Source organism: Lottia gigantea (genome assembly GCF_000327385.1).
Source record: "Lottia gigantea unplaced genomic scaffold LOTGIsca_10, whole genome shotgun sequence".
NCBI classification, from domain to species: domain Eukaryota; kingdom Metazoa; phylum Mollusca; class Gastropoda; family Lottiidae; genus Lottia; species Lottia gigantea.
Window position 1 is genome coordinate 4,576,327 of NW_008706747.1, and position 9,179 is coordinate 4,585,505.

The following is a 9,179-nucleotide window of genomic DNA, read 5'->3' on the forward strand; positions in this document are numbered from 1 at the left end:
ACAGGGGGGGCTGTTTTTGTTGCAGTGAGTTAGGACTGCAGAGATGAAATGTCGGGGTTTTATACTTCCTATTTGACAGTGATGAATATCTCGATATCAAATTTTGTCTGTATATGGACTTTGGTTTTGATATGTTAGTATTTTTTCCTAGATTGTATTGTGGATAAGTAGGCCATCTTGTTGGTATATCCTTGTAAAGTCATACGCATTAGGCCACAATGAACTCTGAATTTGTTTAATTTTGAAAATTAATTAGCTTATTATATATAATCAATCATATACTGAATAGTAATAATACCCTTCAATAGGAACTCTTAACTTGTTCGCTTTTCAATCTTTAAATTTTATCAGGCGATCGCTTTGACTGAATACAGAAAACATAATACACAGTGAATAGCCGTCAAAATATTACAGTAGAATGTAGTTTAACTTAAAACTACTGTTTCATGTAGAGAGAGCGTGATCAACAGAAGGACTGAATAGTAATTTCAACATCGTCGATTTTAAATGTCACTTTAACCAAGGTATTGAGCTATAAAAAAAATCTTTTTCCCGGTCCTTGTGCTTTTTGTTCTTCATGCTTTGGAATTTTTTTAGGAAAATTCTCGAACTTCGACTCGTTAATTTTGTATACATGTCCAACGCTTAGAACTGAAATGATTGGAGTTTTACGTCCTACTTTTCTGCATCGTGTCCTAACGCTTAGAGTTTATTATTCTTTCCTTATTGGACTAATATATCCTACTGTTCTGTATCTTATTAGACTAATGAAATGAAATAGAGTTTTATATCCTACTGTTCTGTACCTTATTGGACTAATGAAATGTAATAGAGTTTTATATCCTACTGTTCTGTATCTTATTGGACTAATGAAATGAAATATAGTTTTATATCCTACTGTTCAGTATCTTATTGGACTAATGAAATGAAATATAGTTTTATATCTTACTGTTCTGTATCTTATTAGACTAATGAAATGAAATAGAGTTTTATATCCTACTGTTCTGTATCTAATTGGACTAATGAAATGAAATAGAGTTTTATATCCTACTGTTCAGTATCTTATTGTACTAATGAAATGAAATAGAGTTTTATATTCTACTGTTCTGTACCTTATTAGACTAATGAAATGAAATAGAGTTTTATATCCTACTGCTCTGTATTTTATTGGACTAATGAAATGTAGTTTTATATCCCACTGTTCTGTATCTTATTAGACTAATGAAATGAAATAGAATTTTATGGCCTACATGGCGCATTTCAATATCTTTTCACGATGAAAATAATCAGACCTATTTACATGTTTACAATCTTTAAAAAGTGCAGAAAAAGTCTTTAAAGAAACTATTTAATATCTTGTATGGAGATAGCTGGCACCGCACTGGTTACATGTAATGAACGACCTATTATAATTAGTGTTATCTAAGGCGTTATTAAATTATTCAGAGAATAATTTCTTGAATTTACTGTCCTTGTATAAGTCATAATTTCTCTAGGTCATGCAAATTGGGAAGTCGGAATAAATATATCAAATATATCGAAAATTTTCCAATAGGCCATGATTTTGTGACGTCAGTAATCCCAAACAGACAGGCCCACTGACCAAATAGAATACTATATTGCTGAAATTTTCCAATAGGCCATGATTTTGTGACGTCACTAATCCCAAACAGACAGGCTTACTGTTACACACGAAATAGAATACTAAATTTGATTGCTGAAATTTTCCAATAGGCGACGATTTATAAATTTGTATCTATTACGTCATTTATTAATCCCAAAATAGTTCGGCCTACTGTTTCACGTCTATACAGATAATTAGTTTTTGAAATTTCCTAATAATTCATGATTTTGTGACGTCATTAATTCCAAACTACCCAACTTGATATTCTATGTCCTAATATATTGAATGTTGAAAATTTCCATCAGCCTATGCCCATTATTGTGTAATATTTCGTAATCGTTGTTACTCGAGCGTGGAGTCCGTATCGAGCAGCCTACATATTATTTTATCATGAAGTCACGAAAATTTACATATATGAAGTTAAATGGGGTTTTATATCCTTCTGTTCTGTACCTTTTTGATCTAATGAAATAGACATTACTTTCGCAGATGGGTCTCTTTTTCCTCGACCAGGGCTTTCGTGAATCGACATGGTGTCAGCAAGTGCCTTCTTCCATGTCATATTGCGGTCATAATACGTTATGTTGCTTAAGAAGCACAGGCCGAGGCCGAATGTGCCGAATCACACACCGGTCAATGACCGAAGCCAAGTACTCAAAGTTCAACGACGGATGAGAATAAACCCAATGTAGCCGACCATTATATTTCGCCGTAACTCAGGATTTGTAAATGTAGAGCACAAAGTTGACTTAGATCTGTATTCTGCTATGCAAGTAAGTGCCACGGGTTCGAAACCTATAGACCTGTAGTCTACATAATGTATAATATATTTCTGATGCAATTGCATGTATCGGATACATACTAAAGCAGACGACTTTAGCGTGACGTACATATGTTACATAACAAGTTAACACAACACTGTCGTCTGCTATGCAAGTGAGCTACTCGGGATCGAAACCCTGCGATAGCCTATATATAATAGTGTTCGACGTATTTCTATTGCAACTGCAATACTTGTAGTAGGTCTTAAAGATGTTGACTACGCTATCGGAGAGTGGCATCGGGTGTCAGAGAGAGAACATATGGCGATAACTATACTCTACTTTCAATTTGGTCTTAACTTACGATTCCTTTGTTCTCTATTATTTGCAGGAAATAGGTCAAAGCATGGAATCAGAATGGACTTTGTACCTTGGTCGGGTGCATGCATGTCATCTCGTCGTGATTGAAGCGAAAATCAATGGCATGGCTATCAGCTGATCGTACTGACCGGCAGATTTCTTTTGTCTTGTCAAAAAAAATACGAAATTTCTAAAAAAAATCAACAATTTTGAATGGTTTGAAATTCAGAATGTAAATTTTGACTTACCAGATTTTCGATATACTGCCTGTCGCTAAGTTTTGAGATGGAATGGTTAAAATATTAAACACAATACGGAGTAATATTCTCTTGATAATTCCTAACGATCCGATTGGTTAATCACGGCAAGTGTCCGTTATTTGATTGGTCAGTCTAATTCAAGGTTAACTGATCACGTGAAAGAGGCTGTATATGGAAGAACTGTTGACTATTTACATGGTGACTTGTTTACTGTCAGTTTAAGAGAGTTCACAAGCTTTTTGATTTATTTTCCTGTGGTATATATAGTGAGAGTATATTTGATATAGGTTCAGTTTTGCTTTTATTTTGTTTTGACGGCCTGTGCCCCTCTATGTGACCTTTAGCCTACCTCGTCCGTTCTCGGCATAGCTTGAGATCATCTCTTAGGCCTAGTCGACGGTTTCCCTGTCAGTGATGTAGGTCGGAGGGGCTGACAAAAGCGTCTAGGCATTCAGATGAGACAGTAAACGGCGACCCAATGTGCTACAGGCTATTCACGTTAAAGACTCATCGACAGTTGGAAATCTAAAAAAAGAGCAGGCTAATGCCGTCCATGCATATGTGTTCCTCATTGCATATTGCATTGCATTTCATTTTTTCACCCGATTTTTTACCCCCTAGGACAGCCCCTCCCCTAAAAAGTCTAAAAAAATAATATCTAGTTCTGTTTAACGCGGCTCCACTGTAATAGGGTAGGATTTCTGATATATTTGTGTAAATGGATGTTAAAGCGCTTAGTTTTAATGGAATTTCAGGAACCACAGACTTCTCACTGGAAAATTTGAATGATACAAATTGATACTATCAGTGTCTCTGGTACACATAGAAAGTTTAGAAAACCCCTGTACAATCCCTTTAAGGTTATCGTGTCATTATCAGTTCAGCTGGAGCTTACCCTCGTTATCAGCTGTTCGTATGTACTCTTGTCGTATAGGTAGGATTCGAACCCGTGGCACACAAGTCATCAAAGTGTCAGCGTCAGCCCGATTCCATATGACAGTATTGGATTGAAACACTGATATTGTTATAGTAAAGATATCAGTAAGCCAACCCAGAGGGTGTAAAGGGCTAGGGCTCAGATAACTTTATACAATCTTACTAAGGATGATAACTGGTTAACAAATCAGACCACAAATAATTTCTCGAAAACTATACTCACCGATGCGAATCTTCTTTCTCAAATAAATTTAAAATTTAAAAATTGTTGAACATTTAGCCTAAGACCATACACTCACGTAGAAAATCCAACTAGCTTTTGATAAACTGCTAAATCAGCTACATTATTTATAATAGTTGGAAACTAGGTCAACTATCGATTGATATTTTTTCCAGTCGGAGAAAGAGACCATGGAAAAATTTGGACAGAATCTTCGTTGTAGTCTTGAAGAAAGTCGGTCAGGCGTGTATTTGTAAACATTGGGGATACTGAAGTATAATTTATCATTTAAAAAAGTACGAGATAAACACTGTGTCTTGTGTGAACTCTCCAAAACAGTCGTATAATGTGAGCTCTCCAAAAGTTATAATATTATAAGTTAAGTTATGAGGACTATCCAAATAAGCATTATTTATTATGTGAACTCGAAAACAGTCAAAAAAGTATGAGCTATGTGTACTCTCCAAATTCATACCCGAATAAGCATGAGCTACGACGACTCTCCAATATAATAAACATTATAAGCTATATATGTGGACTCTCTGAAACGTCTAAAAAAGCATTATGATTTATGTGAATTATGATTAGCTATGTGAATTGGAACTTGGAAACGAGTTGATAATCTCAGTCGGAAAGTGACATCAAGTGTTGAAGTGTAGTGAGCTTACTTCTCCTTGCTGTACGCTTTTATTGGCAAGACAGTGACAAATTTCGAGGTTTGATAACCCAAGATGGATCAGAGAGAGCAGATGTTTTTTTTTTTTTTTGGCAAGAAAGAACTCCTAGCAGACGTGAAGCACGCCATTTTTTTCTGCAGAAATTTGTTAAGTGTCCTGCAGTTTTATTTCTATCTCGGTCTTATCTCTGTTGAAAGTGTTTTAGTTTTCGGGTAAAGCATATTCTAAATTTAAGTGACCCTATATTATCTAAATTTAACTCTGACTTGAGAATATTTAGACTAGACAAATAATTTTTTATGCGCTATAGATAATCTTCGTCCTAAATTATAGCAAAAATTATCACCATGAGTTAAAGTCCACGTTGATAGTGAGTGATTACCATGATATTTTTTATTTTATTTCAACACGAGATATCATTTCATTTCTATCGAATATCGGCCGAGAAAGAAGGCCAACGACGCATTTTCTCGAAGACACGGACCCAGTGGCGGATCTAGAGGGGGCAGCCCCAAAAGGAAGTTTTTCGGACAAAAATCTCATAAATAGGTTAGAGATTCGGGTAAACTCAGATATCCCCCCCCCCCCCCCCCCTCATACTTGAATATATGAGTGATAAAGTTTTTGCCCATCTCATCTTATATTTGTGTATTTGAATAAAGGATATCGGTCAAGTAGGGGGTAGGGTCTCATATTTTGACAAGATGAAAACTGAATAAATATCAGTCACTATTCAAACAGAGAAATTTGATAGAGTTTTACATCTTACTTAATGGGGCTGATAATGAGAGAGAACGTCGTGCACTGCGCAATGAGGGAAATTTTGCTAACCGTTAACTGATTCAATGCGTACGTCTCTTAACTATAGACTATTGAGACGTAGGTGGAGTCGACCCTACCATACCATGCACCCCACCCCCCTCCCTTTTGTGAAATTGGTCACATAATGTACTTGATGCTTCTCTGACAGATCTGGATAACTAGATCAATAATTGATTGGAAATGTTGATATCGATAGATCGATTACTTTGTAATCTGATAAACCTATCTTATCTTAATTCTCCTGTCTTCATTATCCAATCAGTAGCAGAAAATAAGGACGTAAAATTCCATTTCATATCTTTTGACGTCTCAATTGATTATATACTCGGTTATCGCGATATCGTAATCGTAATAGAAAGAAGTTTTACGTCCTAGTTTTTGGTGTCTCAATTAAATAGATTGTGAGTTATCATAATGTCATACGACAACAAATAAAGTAGTGTTTTATCAATTGCGTTTTTCTGGGGAACAGAAATAAGGTCGACCCAGTTCTTCACAGCCCCACCCCCTCCAACCAAGTTACAATTAAAGAGATTGTAAAAAGGGTTTCTAGCCTTGGGACACCTTGGGCTATTTGGGACATTCCAATTCTTCGTCCGATGTCTATGGTTCCTGTTATTCCAGAAGGAGCTAACGGAAATGACGTCTAGGCCCCAGAGCCCTAAGGAATCATAGAAAGTTAGAAATGTCACCATTTTGTATATTCTGTTGCTCTATACCTGGGTCCAAACTACTGACGAGTGTTTTAGGTACACAATCCTTATAAGGACAGCTAGTTTTGAAAAGTTGGTTATGCTTAAAATTTACTTTAAAAAATAAATGCAAAAGAGTTGCGTGGCGAAAAAAAAACTCTCATAGAATAAGAACTGTTTATGTAAGATATCACACACTGAACCTCACGTCAAAGCACCCTATTTTAAAAGACCCTGATGCAATATACAATAAGACAATATTACAAATGTATAATATTAGGCAAGATTCGTCAAAGGACCCTTTCCTATACTAAAAGTCCTTTAAATATTACACAATCATGTATATTAGATACAAGATCCCGTTGAAGTTGAACATCACGCCAAGAGTCTCTTATAAATTAAATTTTATTTTAATTTCACCGTCAATATCCTATAACGAGGTCAATAGGTCATTATTATCTTTATCAAATCATATCTATATAGATAGGTATACTGGGGCTACAACACCGCCTGTTCTACGGCCCAACTTAATGGCATTGATCATTCCTGCCAGGCTGGCTGGCATTGAAGAGCGTCTAGTTGTTCTGATGAGACCTCATGTACGGCTGTGTACGTTAAAGATCCCTCGACAAATTTCCCCCATTATACACAGCATGACATTGTCCGTCTGCATTATCCCATGACGTGACGAAGAGTAGGACGTAAAACTCTATTCATTTCATTTAGTTTAATTGATCTTTCCTGGATTATCATTAACCTTATATAGCTAGGTCGACTGTTATAATGAGGAAAGATGACTTATTCAGTATGCCTTTCAGAGCTTTTATATTTTATATTTAAAGGTGTATGTAAATCGGATTGAAAGCATGTCACTCGTGAATCTGTTTACATTGCATTGTTGTTTACACATGCATGACGTGTTTACATTGCGCATTATACCTGACCTAGATCTTGGTGCACATTACGTATGATTTAAAGGGATTGTAAAGAGGTTTTCTAAATTTTGTATGAATATCTGGGACACGGATAGCATCAATTGTACCATTCCAATTTCTATCAGACATCTGCTTCCTGCTGAAACTAAGTGTTTGATGACGTCACTAATCGCAAAATATGCCTGTATCACATAAGGTTTTAGTGACGTCATCAAATACTTAGATTTAGTAGAATTACAGGAACCACAGACGTCTGACTGAAAATTGGAATGATGTAAATTGATTCTATCAGTGTTCTTCATACTCTTAAAAATTTCCAAAACCTCTTTACAATCCCTTTAATGACCTTGACCTTGGTGAATAGAGGATTTTACGCAACACACCTGGGGACCGTGATGGCATTTTGAATTTCAATTACGTTAGCAATACAGTAAATAAATACAAAGAAAAGTGCACTCAGTCACACTTTCATACGAATATATTTTAAGCATTTTTTAATTTGGGTATTTATTTATGTTAGAGGAAAAGTAGGACGTAAAAACCCGATTCCATTTCCTTTCAAAACCGAAACATTCCCGGAAATATATTAATATATTTTTGGCCATTTGGATTCTCTGAAAGGTATGTGAAGTTGAAAAAGCCTGTCCTGTCTTGTCAGCCATGTGAACGCTCTGAAAGGTATGTTAAGTTGACAAACCCAGGCGCTGAGTGGCGTCTGGCGTTGAAGAAGGGTGAGCCTCTCCTATCTTGTCAGTTTGTGAACGCTCTGAAAGGTATATGAAGTTGACAAACCTAGGTGCAGAGTGGCTTCTGACGTTGAAGAAGGGTGAGCTATTAAATGCATAAAGTAAAATACGATTAGTGCACTATCTTTGAAATCTTAAAATAAATTGGGATTAAAGTCCAAAGTTCGGTCATACATCTTGAATTATATATATAGATTATCATTTCTACTTTATTTTGATTTATTTATTTACTCTTTATAGTATTGAATGAGAAATAGAGAATTGATCAAGCAAACAGAATGGAGTTTTACTTCATACTGTTTCCTTTCTTTCTTTTGAAATTGGGAGCCGCGGTGGCTCAGTGAGTTAGACCCTTGCTCGCTAAACTGAACGTCCGGGGTTCAATCCCGGCATAGGTCGAGATGATACGTTTGGATTTTTCAACACATGGAAAAATCGTGTAGTTGTTCGGATGGGACAATTAACTGAGGCACGTTAAAGATCCCTCGACAGTTGGAAATCGAACAAGAGCGGGCTAATGCTGCTGTCCTGGCAAAATTTCCCTTATTGCACCCTGCATGGCGTTGCCCGTCTTCATCAGCCCACATGGTGCAGAAAAGTAGGACGTAAAACTCCATTCATTTCTTTTTCTTTTGAATTTGCCTTTACTCCTATGCTCGACTAGATCTCATCACGATATTTATCACGAGTGAAAAGGATGAATTTCATGAGGTGTTTTTATATATATATTAAAATTCTTCAAAAACTGTGCACACAAAACAACATTCAATCTATTTGTATTGACATATTTTATTGAGTTAGCACGATACACCTTTGATTAACATCTATAAAAGATTCCAGTTGAAAACTCACAAAACAATTCGTAACTAGTGATCGCTAAGGTGTCGGAGGTCCCTTTAAACATATGCATATTAAATATATGGCCGAGGTAAGGTACTCGTGGTCGAAGGGGAATAATCATCAACTATTTGTAGTCTGTAGTAACAATGCAAGTTCATTTACATTGGATCAAATCCAAAGAGTTGGGTACAAAGTCCAATAGGTTTCAAGTTTATTTCAATTTTGAATCCGGTTCTATTCATAATTTTATTATCGTAGTATTTATATTAAAAGAGTTAGTTTAAAAAATGTAAGCGTATGACGTAA

General features: G+C 35.8%; 1 protein-coding gene across 1 annotated transcript in view; it reads right to left on the reverse strand.

Moving 5' to 3' along the window:
* LOTGIDRAFT_184997 (hypothetical protein) overlaps positions 1-3,084 on the reverse strand; it is an 8,971-nt gene extending 5,887 nt beyond the window's left edge. Inside the window, exon 1 of the mRNA XM_009046288.1 lies at positions 2,994-3,084. The gene's annotated coding sequence lies outside the window, so the exon portion shown is untranslated. The remainder of the gene's footprint in view (positions 1-2,993) is intronic.
* Between the last annotated feature and the right edge of the window lie 6,095 nt (positions 3,085-9,179).